Genomic DNA, 16,064 nt, shown 5'->3' with positions numbered 1-16,064 from the left:
CTGCCTACAGCCTGTTTACCGATATAATCAATATCAGACATCAGAGCAACAGAAACCTCGGTGATCAGGACGCCGGGACTGAGAACAGGAAGTGGCTCAAACGTGGCACTTTCATAAAGTGAACTCCACTCACAGAGTTTCTGTCGCCATTTTAGTTTTAAAACCCGTCGTGATAAGGGCGGGTCTTACTGTGAACCTGCGCGCTCATTGGCTAATAACTTGAGATTGACAAGTCGTTATCCAATGAGCGCGCGGCTTCTCCCAACATAAAGTAGTTTCCTTTGAAAAACCAAAGTCTGATTATTTTTGCCTCCACTGACGGAGCCTGTTGTTCCCGCCACAGAGACACAGTAATGTCAGAGCGGTGTTAACACTCACCTGCCTCAGCACAGCTCTCACTCTCCTCCTGCTCTCTCAGCTAAACTCACTTCCTCTCTACTTACAGGAAACCAGCGCTCAGAGGAGCCGACCGACCTCACGTTTCACCCACAGACACGAACAGCGTGGAATTATTTTATGTCATAAGAAGAAACATATTCATGTTAACACTCGCCTGCCTCAGCTCCACCTTCCTCCTCCTGCTGCTCTGAACGGAGGATCAACACTTTCACTTTCACTGCTCCTCCCTAAACACAGAGGATGCTGGGACTTGTAGTTTTTACCTTGTGTGATATTTATGGATGTGACACTAAATCACAGCATGAAAACTTCCTGCAAACATGTCACAGGCGATAAAAGTTTCACATTAAAGGTGAAGTTATTTTTCTGTCTCATGTTCAATAAACAGTGAGCTGGGAAAACTGAAGAACAGACTTCAGACGTTCCCTGCAGAGTTTCTGCTGCTCGGTCGTCTGCATGTTGCTGAGACTGAGCTGATGATGAAGCTGTGATGGGTTTATGGCACGTTTGGTTGTGGAGAAGAGTTTTACTGCCGGTGCAGGTGAAATGATCAGAGGTTACAGCCTCTGGTTAAAGTGGAGGCAGCGATCAGGACGGCTGAGCAGCAGAGGTCTCGAGGGTCCTAAAGTGTAAAAGCATCAGAATCAGAATCAGAAAGGGTTTTATTGCCAAATGTTGAGCAGGTTTACAACATTAGGAAATTGCTGCGGTGCTTCAGTGCAAACATACTGCCATAAATTACGCTTAAATAGACATGAAAATAAAAATAAGAATAAGAATTAAAAGTGCTAAGTAGATAGATATATACATGATATATACATGAGTGCAGGTGGTGATCAGTGCCAAACATGGAATGATGCAGTAAACACAGCGTAGGGTCATGTGTTAGTGGTGGGAACAGTCATACGGTTATTGTTCATGAGTCCAACAGCAGAGGGGAAGAAACTGTTCTTATGGCGAGAGGTTCTGGTGCGAATGGACCGGAGCCTCCTGCCTGAGGGGAGCAGGTCAAACAGACTGTGTCCAGGGTGAGAAGGGTCAGCTGAGATCCGAGCTGCACGCCCCAGTGTCCTGGAGGTGTACAGGTCCTGCAGAGATGGGAGTCTGCAGCCAATCACCTTGTCAGCAGAGCGCACAACACGCTGCAGTCTCTGTTTGTCCCTGATAGTGGCTCCAGCGTACCACACGGTGATGGAGGAGGTGAGGATGGACTCGATGATTGCAGTGTAGAATTGCATCATCGTCCGTGTTGGCAGGTTGAATTTCTTCAGCTGCCTCAGGAAGTACATCCTCTGCTGGGCTTTCTTAATGACGGAGGTGATGGTGGGCTCCCACTTCAGGTCCTGGGTGATGGTGGTACCCAGGAAGCGGAATGAGTCCACAGAGGTGATGGGGGTGTCAGACAGGATGATGGGGGGGAGTGGAGCTGTGTGCGTCCTGAAGTCCACAATAATCTCCACTGTCTTCTGGGCATTCAGCACCAGGTTGTTGTGGCTGCACCAGGACACCAGACGTTCAACCTCCCTCCTGTAGGCAGACTCATCCCCGTCCGAGATGAGTCCAATAACGGTGGTGTCATCAGTGTTAGTAACACAAAGATCACAGAATGGGATCATCCACACAACACTAACATCTAAATCCACGGCAGGAACTCTTCCAGTGTCCTGAAAAATCTGTGTGCACGATGCTGAGATTAAAATCTGTCTGCTCATCTTAATGCAATATTTACTAAAGTCTGGTAGAAGTTTTACTGATTTCCAGTCCACTTAGCAGACGTGTGGATAGGTGGTGGGTTGTAGAGCAGACTGAAAGCTTTAAGTTCATCCTCTGATTAAAAACTCAGACCCACAGATACAGGAAGTATAATGCTGGTGTAAGACAGGAAACGGCAACACGGCAGCCATCTTTTTCCTCCCATGATGACCAGTGTCCCAGCAGAAGCTGGGGTTTGTTAGATCCTGTTCGATCCAGAGGAAACAGGCTAAAAGAGTCGATCAGGGGGATCATGGTTTTATTATGTGCTCATTATGATTGAAGCTCTGGTTGTGTGTTAGAGACAGAACCTGCAGAGTCCTCCACTCTGCCTCCTCCTCTGCAGGAATCAGCCTCTTGGCTGGTTTTATTCACCAACGTGAATAAAATCATCAAACTAATCCAAGTTCATTGTGAAATGCCTGAAAATGGAGGAATAAATCTGTCAGTTACCGTATAAAGTTTGAGTTTGTCAGTGTTTTACACGGAGACGGTCGTCAGATGTTGAATGTTTAGCATGAATGTTCCACATCTGGAGAAACCTTCAAGATTAAAGCCAGTGAAAAGTGAAGAGTTTCTGCAGCAGCCGCACTTCTTGCAAATCTGTTCTTTCAAAATAAAGTGAAGAGTCTAAAATTATATTCACGACAGGTTTAAAGGTGAAGGTGGTCACATGGTTTTAGTGGAATGCCTACATGGGCGCGTCTGAGTGATTTTGATTCAGATTCGTGCAGCGTGGAGCAGTAAACACTTGTTTTTGTTCATCTGGACTCATGAATGATTCCAGTTAGCACATTTCCAGCCAATGAAACGTAACTACAGATGAAGACAAACACATTTAAGCTGCCTGACTCTCGCGTGTGGGTGCGTGTTCCCATTTTCAGGCTGTTTTAGTTTTCAGTTTAGAGGAACGCTGCAAACTCACAAAAACTTCTTTCTTGTGAGGTTTTGTTGTCAGACTGATAAAAGCAGCAGCAGCTGGTGTTTGATGAGCAGACGTGTGTTTCCTGTTCTGTAATAATCAGCTTGTTACCATCACATAATGAACTCAGCCGTGACCAATGAGGCCGTCCTTGTGCGGTTCTCTGGCGCTGATTCTGACTGTGACCTTCACCTCTGCAGGGTCGCCTCTGCTCGTGGCTGAGCTCGTGTTTGTCAGGCTGACAAAATAAAAGCTTCTTCATTTCTGTGGCTGAAGAGGAGTCTGCTCTTCTTCACCAACAGGAAGTGAAACATTTCTCACTGATTCTGAAATCTTCACTTGTCTCACAAATTCACAGTAACACACACACGGTTGTGTTTTCATATCCTTGTGGGGACATCTATTTGACATCATGCTCTCCTCAGCCTTTTACTCTAACCATTAAGACTGAATGCCTAACCCTGACCTGACTGTCCCTGACACTAAAACCACATTCTGAGTCTCAAAAATGTCTTCAAACTTGTGGGGACGGGCATTTTGGTCCCCACAAAGACATGTAAACATGCACACACACAGGTATTAATGACCTCACAGGTTCATGTTTGGGGCTTTTAGCATCTTTGTGTGTCGCTCAGATTTAATTCACTCTTGTTTTGAGGTTTTGTGCCTTTTTGTTTCATTCTTTGTGCGTTTATTTTCTCTTTAAGCCTTTCAGGACTCGTGCTGTTGGCTTTTTCCTGGTGTGTTATTAGTATTTTTCATTTCTAAACTTATTGTAAAAGAAGGACCGATGGAACATTTATGTGAAAATAAACATGATCATTTAATGTTTTTGTCAATCACAGTGTTGGGACTAACGCGTTATTAAGTAACGTGTTACAGTAACTACGTTATTATTGTGGTAACGAGCACGGTAACTAGTTATTATGCTAAAATCAGGAACGCGTTAGTCGTTACTGGGATTTAGATAGGCTCGTTACTCGTTACTTCGTGTGGTGGCTGTCGCGGAGCTTCCACAGATTCAGTAACATTAGCAAGTGGTGGAAGCCAGCAGGTGGAGGAGGGAAAGGGGGATGCAGAAGGAAAAGAGACCCGAGGCGGCCACCGGTCCAAGTGTGAACTGAACTTCAGGTAAGAAGTTATGACCTGCAGTCTCTCTGGGTCAGATATAAACCAAGTTTAGGTGGAGTTTATTTTTGTTATTCTGACTTTTTCCGTACTGCATACTAGCTAGCATGACAGAGTTTCTATACAGCTGGGTGGGTGCTATGAAGTTAATGATGTTGAACTTTATTTTGTTCATAAGTTATTAGAATTGCCAACCGTCTCATCTGGTATTCAGAGAAAATATTACGCATTTCTTATTGAGGTGAAAAGGAACAGTTAGTCCCGTAATTCAGCTACAATGAAAAAGGCACAAAGCTGGATTTATTCTGTGTCTTTGCTGCACAGCTGCCTCTTCTTCTTTCATTCTCCCCCTCCCTCTCCTGTTTCTACTTCAATCATGAAAACTGATCAATGATCAGCTGATCGTCTCTCTTGTTTGTTTATCGCCCACTTTGCATCAGAAAGAGGAAACCAGCGGAGTTCACGTTAAACAACAGCAGCACGTTTAAGCTTGATCAGCTGTTGTTAGAATTTATTTCATATTAATTTCTAGTATCAGCTGATGTTTGCTGGAGCCACAGCTGCAAAAAAGCTGCTGGTCATGATGTCGGTTTGGTTATGTGATGAGAGGGAAACATGAAGATGAAACCAGGAGATGTCCTTACTGAATCATCAGAGCTGAACAGTGATGGAGAAACAGGTTTACCTTTTAGGTGACATGAATGAGTTGAAGGGAAGTTATGAACTGTTTCTGAGAGACAAATAACACCAGGATCCTTTTTTAGGTAGCTGACAGCTGGTAACTGTGCAGGGGCAGCTCTAGCAAAGTTTTGCCAGGGGGGCAGGTAGGGCATTAACAGGGAGAGGGGGGCACAAGGAAATACTTTTCTTTCTTATTCTCATTTAAAATGTCTCGCTTTTAAAAAATAATTATCTGAATCTTACAACAAACGATTGATAGATTGATACATATATACCATCAAGACAGTGAGCATCACTGTCACAACAGCGTTTGTTTTCATTCAAAGGCTTTATGATTTTTGCTATAATGGTGGGCCGGTCTCTAGTCAAAATGCCCGGGCTGATTTTTTTGTCCCAGTCCAGCCCTGTATGCAGCTCATCTGCAGTCTGGTGTTACCTACATCTTCCTATTCAGAAGGCAGAATTTCCGAGTTCTGAGTAGAATCGACAGCACCACGACTGCAGTTCTTGTGTTGGATGTAAAAAGCGCACATGATGCTGTGACGTAGGCTAGAATCATGGTGGCGGTCAACGGCGGTCCAGGCGTGGGATTTCTCTCGTGGAAATATGCACATTATCTTTTCCTTTCTATTGGTAGGTGGCACAGTGCACTTGTGGCAAGTAAGCAAGCTAGAAGACTGGCAAAGTTATGGAAGCAACACATTAACAAGAGAATTCTGAGTAAAACCAAAGTTACTTTCCCTAGTAACTAGTTACTTTGAAAGTAACGAGTAACTTGAAGTAACTGAGTTACTTTTGATAGAAGTAACTAGTAATGTAACTAAGTTACTATTTTAAAGTAACTTACCCAACACTGGTCAATCATTAAAAATAAATCCTGGTCTTTCATTTTGGTGCTGCATTGTTCACAGAAACACATATTTTCCTGTTTCTTTCTGTTTGTGTGTTTCTGCTTTTGCCTGTTTAGCGCTGCTGAGCAGGAAAACCCAGACGAACAAAAACCTCTTTTAAGTAAATGTTTGAGTCACTTTGGGTCTGAAATGTAAAAATCTGCAGACTGAAACAGATTTGAAGGCATCACAGGAACAGCCTCACATTCAAAACATGAAAGAGAGGACTTTTATTTTGAAACACTCAGGAAATGACAGAGGGAAAGTTTTTTAATTAAAACAAATTATTAATTTATACAACCACCAAAACTATGATGATCCTCCTTCTCCCTAAGATGGCAAACTGAAACACAAGTTTCCTTGTGGCTCAGGAAACTAACCACTCCAAGTTGGTGACTTTTGGAGATTTATTTTCCTGGATGATTGAGAATGCATCAAGACGAACACAAAAGGAAGTTCACCGCTTTTAGCAGCTCCCCCCCAGACAAACAAAGAGGCAGTTGGCAGTTAGAAATCAGCAATCATTCACACACCCCCACTCCCCTCCAGAATTCTCAGGTAACAACCTAATTTACATATGAATGACTAGCCAATTTAGCTTCCACTTGGCTGAAGCTAAAGCCTAGCTAAAAGCCTACCAGCCATTTGGCAACTCAGCCCATCACACGTCCACGTCTCTCCTTGTTTCGTCTTTTATTATGAAAGGGTTGTGTTTCCATGTTCAGTGTGTTTCATGTTGCTTCCCCTGTGGTGTCAGGTTCATTTGTGTCAGCTGTGTTTCCACTTCCCTCCTTTCTCTTCTGTGTATTTAAGTCCGCTGTCTTCCTCTGGGCAGTGTTGGTGCGTTTTCCTCCGTTCACGTTATTCCGGGTTTCAGGTTATCTCCTGATTCTGTTTAGGTCCATGTTCATGTTCATGTTTTTTCATCAGAGTTTCTCGCATGCACCTCCTCGGATTCATGTTCATGTTTTCTTGTCATAGTTGTCATAGTCATACCGAGTTATTCCCAGGATAGGTTTTAGTTTTAGTTTCCGCCCCTGTTTGCTGGGCCTTGTTTTGTGTTCGTGTTTTTCAACCTAATAAATGGTTTGTTTTTTTGTTAAGATTCAGTTCCATCTCTCCCTTGTCTGCTTCCGGGTTCATATTGCAATCACATCAGCCACAGTGACAATAAACTTATTTTGATTTTTAACTTTCTTTATTTTTTCAACAATATTATGTATATATAAACATTTTGCATCTTACAATATAAAGCCTGGATCCTGCACATATTGCACTTTGAACTTGAACTGTGTTGTCTGTTTATTGGAGATTGTACTACTTGAATTCATTATCCTGGTGATATAACACATTAATTCTCCATTTGGAATCAATATAGTATATAATACAGTATCTGTCTATCTATCTATATAGCTATTGAATTGAACTGGAGTGAATGGAAGAGAATTAAATAATGGATTTCATGTTCATGTTTATCTATGTTGTAACAGTGACGACTTGAGACATCTGTTTGGCACTATATGAAGAGAATTAAATAAAATTTAAATGAAAATGATATTAACTGTATTTATACATTTTATATTTTTGGATGAGACACTGTCAGTGTGCTGTTATATAACTCAGGTATTTTTAAGGCCTGACTGGTGGCATTGGTGCCCATTGCTTTACTGTGCTGTTGGATGTGTATGTGGGCTATCCCTTGTACCTGACATTTGATTGGGCATCACTGTGTTGCTATGGTATGATCCTGGTAGTTGTTGTTAATAAAACAATAACAAATTCAAATTCAAACATTGCTGCATTCTTCTGTCACTGAGGATTCCAAACCTGCACTCAGTCTCCTCATTACTTTGGTATTGAACAGACAAACTTTGGAGCTCCTGCAAACTTTATTCACAAACTGCAAATATTTTACACAAATCTGCGACTGACAACAAGCACAGAGACTTCAAACAATCACTGAAGTAAGGACTGAAAGATTTACTTTAAAACAATAATGATTAAGACCTTTTTCGTAAGGTTGTTTTCCCTTGATTGCCAGCTGTTACTGTTTTTATCTTCATATCTTTCATATTTGTCCACCTAAACAATGCTTTAATGATACAGTTTGAGAAGTTTGATATGAATTTATCCAACTGACTTGAAAATGAAACTGACAACTGTCCTGTAATCTTACACAGAGAAACCAAATCCTGCGTCTTTGCCTTGACAGACGCCTAAAATGGCTCGAGCTGTGTTATGTTACCCTTCACTGTGTCTGTTTCTAAACATTAAATCGTGTGAATTTTTAAAGAAAAATCCAACAACAACAATAATAATATGTAACAGAGCAAAACGTCAGATGACTTGAATGTTCCTCTGCAACACAAAGTCAAAGTCTGCCTCCTCCACAGGCAAAGGAGAAGCTCCCACGCTCACCCAGTGCAGACCGTTGTGCTCTGGACAATGAAGTTCCCGCTTTCATGTTCCGACCTATCAGTGCACCTGCATGTGAGCTCCTAAGTCCACCACCTGCTGATGCCAGCTTTCAGTCGAAGGACACAGACAAGATCATGCATCCAGATTTGAAAAACGATCATTCATCCCTGGATGATGACGTGACGTTTTTCATGTGTCCTACTGATGTTCCTCTGCCTCCGAGACCTCCACCCACTGCAGAGGTAGGTCTCTGCAGAAAGCGCAGATATTCTACTGCTTTTTCTGTGGAGGATGAAGAGGAACATTTGATGCCCAAACGCATGAGGCTGATGAGTTCTGATGTTCCAGTTTCTTCAAATACTCCACCTGCTGATGCCAGCTTCCATGCAAAGTACACTGACAAGATCATTAATCCAGATTTGAAAAACGATCGTTCATCCCTGGATGGTGAAGTGACATTTTTCATGTGTCCTAGCGATGTTCCTCTTCCTCCGAGACCTCCACCCACTGCAGAGGTAGGTCTCTGCAGAAAGCGCAGGTATTCTACTGCTTTTTCTGTTAATGATGAAGAGGAACATTTGATGCCCAAACGCATGAGGCTGATGAGTTGGGATGTCTCTAAGTCTCCAGCTGCTGAGAAGGAGTATGTTTGCTTTACGTGTCCTGAAGACAAGAGGTCTGAGTTACCTCTCAGCTCCCTCCAAGGCCATCCACCATCACAGGTCAATAATAATGACACTGACCAGTGTACCATTCTGCTGCCTCCTGAAATCCCAGTACCTCCAAGTCCTGCCCCTGTTGGAGTTCTAGAAACTGTTGATTTTCCTTGTGTTGATAATTAAATACATGTTTGTGGTAATAAATACATTTTTGAGCAAATACATGTTGAGATGATTTGGTTGATTATGATGGTTATAATTATCCAAACAGTATTATTCCTAATAAGATCTTTACTTTTTATACTTATTTTCTCCATGACCTATTTTGATGTCTGTTTTGAAGATCCACTCATATCATGACAGTATGCTTATTCTCAGTAGAGTGTATAGCCACATGTGAACAAATAATAAATTAAAGTCACTCATTAACAACTTACCACATACGCCGGAGCTGAATTCAAGATGTAAGCAGACGTTTCACAGATATCTTGGTTGTCTTTCCATTTCCTACACTAACAGTATCCTGAGAATTGGCTTATAGAGCTGATATAAAGGTGAAATTTGATGACTTAATCGAAGCATCATCAGCTTAAATGCAAATGAATCCACTGTACTTGAGGTAACCTAACACTGACCATGAACGCCACAATCACTGTGCGCCAGTCCAACACAGTGCTTTACTGTGAACTCACCACAGTACTGCAAACTAAAGTGTTTATCTTCCAGTCCAATCCAATCCATCTTTATTGAGAAAGCACTTTAAAAAACCCAGGACAAAACCAAAGTGCTGTACAGTAAATGAGTTAAGAACAATAGAATAAAACATAACAGTAAAAAAATAAAACACATAATACATAAAAAATGTAAACAGCCCTATATTTCAAAACAAGATAAAACAGCAAAAATAAACTAAAAAACTCAAACTAAAAACCAACATCTTACAAGGTGTCAAAGGTCAGGGTGAAGAGATGAGTTTTCAGGAGTGATTTAAGAACAGGCAGAGAAGAAGCCTGTCTAATCTCTAAAGGCAGATCGTGTCACAGTTTCAGAGATGCTGCAGCAAAAGCACGATGTCCTCTAAGTTTACGCTCAGTCCTGGGAACATTCAGGAACAGCTGATCAGCTGACCTGAGACAGCGGGTGTGTTTATAAGACTGTGGCAGCTCAGAGAGTTAAGATGCAGCTAGGTCATGGAGAGCTTTAAGAGACATTAATACCAATAAGCTGCTAACATGATGTTGTATTTTATTTACATGTCTGTTTTAGCACTTTAACATTTGCATCTGTCTAACTGGCTAACCATGCAAGACTATTGCAAGCATTGCTCTGTAATAGTGCGACATTTTGGACCCCAGGAGGTCCTTCTGTATCTGCACGATGTTTGACCTGCAGTCTTTATAGCCGCCTATGTATATTCTTTTAAACCTTTTTATTGTTTTTAAATGATAGTTACGGACCAAATGTTAAACTATATAGTTGAATATATAGTTAAAGTGTTTCTCTAGATACAGAGAAAGGTTTTACATCAAAAGGTCATCTGTCTGCATATAAAACAGAAGCTTTCATGCAGATGCACTTCCTGTTTAGAGACTTTGAGGTTTAGGTAGTGACGGGGGTGATTTACTGAGCGTGTAAGTTTTCCTCCTGTCAACACACTCTACAATGCCGCCCACATGCCACTCCTGTCCAGTCTTGAAAGCAAAACATGTATGTATAGTATAAAATGGTGAAATGCTGATTTCCATGTTTCAATTGAATCACTTGATTGTAATCAATTGATTGCAGAGACTTTTGTCAAGACCCTATAGAATCAGAAGTCCCGTGAACATGCACTAATAAAAGCTGCAGTTGTAATAGGGGATAAAGTGGTGTGCACAATGTGTGTTTGGATAAGATGTCAGTAATGCATTCACATTAAAATCACAGGGTTTCTTTCTTTTTCTTATTTTTCTTACATATCATGTAAAAAAACACTCCTGCAGCATTTTTTCTCTGCCACAGATTTAGGAGAGGAAGAGTCCAGCATTTCAACACCTGTGCAAATGTTAGTTTATTTGATAGGTGCATCAGTAGTAATTATTTAAATTAGAGTTTTCAGCAGTGTTGTTGTATTTACAGCAAAGTGCCTGCAAAGTGTAAAAACTAATTAACTGATGATACTAGACCCTTAAAAGAGATAAACACCACTAGTCAAGTCATAATGGCTACTTACAAATACATAAGCACTCAACACAACCCACACAGTGATCTAATGCACAAAAACAAAGGAGACTTAAACTGGCTGAATCAATTACTGTAAAGAAAACATGGAGGAAGGCTTCCTGTGGTGTCTGGCTGCAGTATAGGTCATAAACCTGCCTCCTGCATTACAGCAGACAGGTCAGGGGTCAAATGAAAAGCAAAATGTTTACCTCAGATAAGGGATGCACCGATACCACTTTTTTGGAAACAAGTACGAGTGCTTGCATTTCAGTACTCGCCGATACCGAGTACTTAATAAAAACATGATTTAAATTTACAGGTAACAGCTTTAGTCCTATAATTTAACAACAAAAAAACAAGGGACTGGTTTGGAATTAAGAACATTTATTTAAAATGAAAAGCATGTTGTATGCAACATATTACAGAATAAATAATTATAAAAAAATGTAAACAGTGACAGTGCAACTCAAGTATTTTTCAGTTTATTTTAAACTCTGCCGCTTTGGACAACACAAGGGGCATTAATAAACATCTTTGCCATTTAGTGCACAATATGTGAATAAACTAACAACATCCACTGACATAGAACTGTGGCAGTCAGTGCAACTGAGGTAGGTATTAACATCAAGTCTAAGATGACTCACTAAATGGAGAGAAACAGTGAGTGGCAGGGTTTTTTAAGAAAAGTAGCTTTTCTGCATCATCAGCAGTCAGACTGTTTCTGTTTTCATCTATAATGTGTGACACTGAGCTAAAAAGCCTTTCACTGTCCACACTGCTACATGGGGCTGAGAGCTATTTACAGGCTATTTTAGCCAAAGTGGGGAACCTGATTTTGTTGACACCCCAGTACTTCAGAGGACTGTCTTCACGAGGGCTTGGGGCCTCTCCGAGGTATGTGTCGAGCTCAATGGCAGCACCTGCTGCCAGCGGCAGCCTGGGCCTTGAGGAACAGTTTAGCAGGAGGTTCTGCAGCTTCTGCCCGACTCCCCTCTGCCTCACCTCTAGAAGCTCCTGCTTCAGGTGCAGCTTGGCCTCTGGAGCAGTGTTGGAGAAGAAGCGATCTTTATACCTGCACAAAATTCATAAATGTATTAATATGTGGAAAAATAGGACTGATGTCATGTAATACGTGCTGTTCCAGCGTGTCTGTATGTCCTGCTGCAGTCTCTTTATTGGCTGGTTGAGCTGTCCCTGAATGTCCTCGAGGCGGGAGTAGGCTAAGGCGTTTAAAATGTTTAAAATGCCCAACTATTTTCCGTCCCACTGCTTTAGCATCAGCTATGCTCCTCTGTGCTAATAAGCGTGGGTAAATAAGCGTGGGCAAACTCTTTGTACTCGTTGTCGTGTTGGGATTTTAGGTGCTTGATTAAATTACTTGTGTTAAATGCGCTACCTTTTGAGCCTCCTCTGGACAATTTCGATGAGCATAATTTGCAGTCCGCCTTTGTTTTCGTGTCTTCGTTCACTTTGAAATAGTTCCACACGGCTGACTTGTCTCGCCTCGCCTTCTCCCCGCTCTGAGATGCAGCCGGGGCCTGTGGGGCGGGCACTCGGTGCCTGTGATTAACCCCTTACATGCCGCTCAAACATAGACAGGTCTCAGACTGTGGTATCGGTCCTCGGTATCTGGGAACTTTTCACGAGTACTTTAGAAAATGCGGTATCGAGGCCGATACCAGATACCGGTATCGGTGCATCCCTACCTCAGATTAAATATTTCCCAAAGTAAATTGGACTGAACTGGCCAGTTAAATACACGAGGGGATACGAATAGAAAAAAAATATCTAAAAACAAAGAATGAAAACCAACTATTAATTTAATACTTAAGTCTGTGAAGGTTCTCAGTCATCCAGGTCATCGTAGTCTAAGGAGCTTGGAAAGAAAAGCGTCTGGACTTCTTGAGTTGCTTGAAGACGTTTCACCTCTCATCCGAGAAGCTTCTTCAGTTCTAAGGGTCAATGGTGGGGAGTCCCAGACTTAAAACCAGTGGGAGTTTCGCCCCAAAGAGGGACAAAGGACCCCTGATGATCCTCTACCTAATCACACAAGCCAAGATGTGAAAGCGGATGTGGGTCCTAATCAGCCAGGGTTTCGGGTGAGCTCATTGTGAAACCTGGCCCCACCTTATCATGTGATTTCCTGAGGTCAGATGGCCCAGGATGTAAATGGTCTGAGATCCCTTCCCAGACGCCTTAACGTCCAGTGAAAACAACACATCATTTTCTCTCCAGTTACCCTCAGCAGTCCAACAGACCTCCAGCACCAGTAAAACATTAACCAGAAATTGTTTATGGGACATGTGTCGTTATTTATGTTTGTGGAAATGTGCATTAAAATTAAAATAAAGATGCTGGTGTCTGACGTTACTGACTTCCCAATTGTGTGGCTTCTGGTGTGGCCTTCACAATTCAATTTTCAATTCAATTTTATTTGCACAGCGACAAATCACAACAATATAAAGTCGCCTCAAGGCGCTTTATATTGTAAGGCAGACCCTACAATAATACATACAGAGAAAAAGCCCAACAATCATATGACTCCCTATGAGTGAGCAGTCTGGAGACAGTGGGAAGGAAAAACTCCCTTTTAACAGGAAGAAACCTCCAGCAGAACCAGGCTCAGGGAGGGGCGGGGCCATCTGCTGCGACTGGTTGGGATGAGAGAAGGAAGACAGGATAAAGACACGCTGTGGAAGAGAGACAGAGGTTAATAACAGGTATGATTCAATGCAGAGAGCTGCATTAACACACAGTGAGTAGGAAAGGTGACTGAAGGAGAAATACGCATTGCATCATGGGAATCCCTCAGCCACATACACCTGTTGCACTACACAACAAATGCAAGCATGTCAGTTTTATTCATTTTATGCTCATCTTCGTACAAATTTTAAAGGTAATGCAGTCAAAACTTTGTAAGTATCTGAGTGATTGGATGAAGCGGTTTGATGACGTAACACGCTATTTTAGTTTAAAATGCTTATAATGTTATGATAAATGGTAGTTTTGTTGTTACTTTTACAATATTATCCATCCTTCAGTTTCAGCGAACATGACAGTTAGCAGTGTAATAATTCCTCTGTGATAAAGAAAAATTAGCTTGTTTTCTTTTTGTGTGGGAGCTCGCACAGTGTTTCAACTTTACAGCCTTTTAATATGAAAGTCCTGTCAGTACACTTCCTTTTTACATCATTTCACACTTGCCCCGTGAAGGGCAACAGTCTGACGTCTGCTTAGCCAGGAAAGCTTCAGCTTGTTTCTTTCCGCACATCTTCCTCTTCACTGTCGGTGGCTCATAGACATGTTAACAAGCATGGACGTATCAAAACTTTGCTTGATTTTGCTGTTACCACTAGCTGTGTCCCATGATGCTGAAGGTAATACAAGGAAACTATTTTCATTATGCATTATTAATATTTTTAAATTTATAACCTCCTTGCTTTTAGTTTAAACTAAACACATTATTATGGGATTAAAAAGATGGTTTAACATTCACAAAATATAGAAACTAAAGTCCTCTCTGACACAGGCTGAATCTTGTATTTACCGTATTTTGCTGCCCCTGTTTACAGAGACTGTTGTGAAGACAGTCAGGAGAGAACACGATGTCACTCGGATTTGCAACAAGGAAAGTCAGACTACTATTGTTTTGATTATCTGTAAGATCAAAAGACAGAGGGACACAGGAGGAGAGTGTCATCTGCTGTATCGACACGGAGAGAACGTTACTCAGGAATGTGACCCCAGGTTCTCAATAACAAAAGAAAATCAGACTGCCTTTCTGGAGCTGACCAGTTTAACACCAGCTGATAGTGGGAACTTCACCTGTGAGTGTACAAACACTGAAGGGACATATATTGTCCATATCAGTGTCACTGTGGAAGGTAAATGCATTTTGGTTTCTTTATCTGACACAGTTATTCAGCACTGTGTTAGCATTGTATTGACCTGCTTATGTGTTTTTTATTCTTGTAATTTGTTCATTTCTTTTCTTCTTATTTTCACTTACAGCAGTTTAAATACTCTCACTGACTCATTTATCAGGTACATCTTTGAACCGAGTTGGACCACCTTCAGCCATCAAACATGTCTTCATTTTTTGTGGCACAACAAGGCGCTAAAAACATTCCTCAAAGATTCTCAAGACATATTGAAATTACATCATCACACAGTTGCTGCAGATTCGTCAGCTGCTCTTACTTGAAGCAAACTTTCCGTTCCACCACATCCCAAAGGTGCTCTGCTGGATTGAGATCTGGTGACTGCGCAGGCCGTACATGATTTGAGCGCCGTGACATGGTGTGGTATCCTGCTGGAAGCAGCCATCAGACGATGGGTATTTTTTGGGCATAAAGACGTGAATGTGGTCAGCAACAACCTTCAGGCAGGCTGTGGTGTTTAAATGATGCTCAGTGGTTACTACAGGGTCCAAAGTTTGCAAAGAAAATCCCCCACAGAGCATTACACCACCAACAGTCTGAACTGTTAGAAATCAACTCATCGGGCAAGGCATCGTTTTTTTAGTCTTCTGTTGTCCAGACTTGCAAACTGTAGCCTCAGCTTGCTGTTGTTAGAGGACAGCAGTGATATCCAGTGTGGTCCGCTCTGCCTCAAGGTTTGATGTGTAAACAGCATTTTTACCCAGAGAATCACAGCTCACTGGATATTTTCTATTTTTCAGACCATTGTCTGTGAACAGAGATGATTGTGTGGGAAAATCCCAGCAGATCAGCAGTTTGTGAAGCACTGGGACCAGTAACATGTGCCATGTTGCTCTGTTTGAGCATTGATTTGCTGACATTTTATTATTTTATTAACCTTTATTTAACCAGGAAGATGAAGCTGACATGTGATTGACAAATGAAATGAACACTGAAATATTTGTGTTACACCCTGAACAAGTATACCTCATAAAGTGGCCAGTGAATGTATATAAGCAGTTGGACCAATTTCAGTTCATAGTAATATTCAGAAAAGATGCAAAAGAAGAAGAAGACAAAAGAAAAGAGCACA

The 16,064-nt window shown here is 41.6% G+C and overlaps 1 protein-coding gene across 1 annotated transcript in view; it reads right to left on the bottom strand.

Annotated features, from left to right (window-relative positions):
• Window positions 1-16,064, bottom strand: part of LOC146642787 (NACHT, LRR and PYD domains-containing protein 3-like) — a 204,838-nt gene that overhangs the window by 34,107 nt on the left and 154,667 nt on the right. The window lies entirely within an intron of this gene.

The sequence above is a fragment of the Rhamphochromis longiceps genome, linkage group LG23 (assembly GCF_057381845.1).
Source record: "Rhamphochromis longiceps isolate RC_006_pf linkage group LG23, R_longiceps_female_GT1.1, whole genome shotgun sequence".
In the NCBI taxonomy this organism is placed as follows: domain Eukaryota; kingdom Metazoa; phylum Chordata; class Actinopteri; order Cichliformes; family Cichlidae; genus Rhamphochromis; species Rhamphochromis longiceps.
Note: the sequence above shows the minus strand (reverse complement) of the source record. Positions and strands in the feature narration are given on the sequence as shown.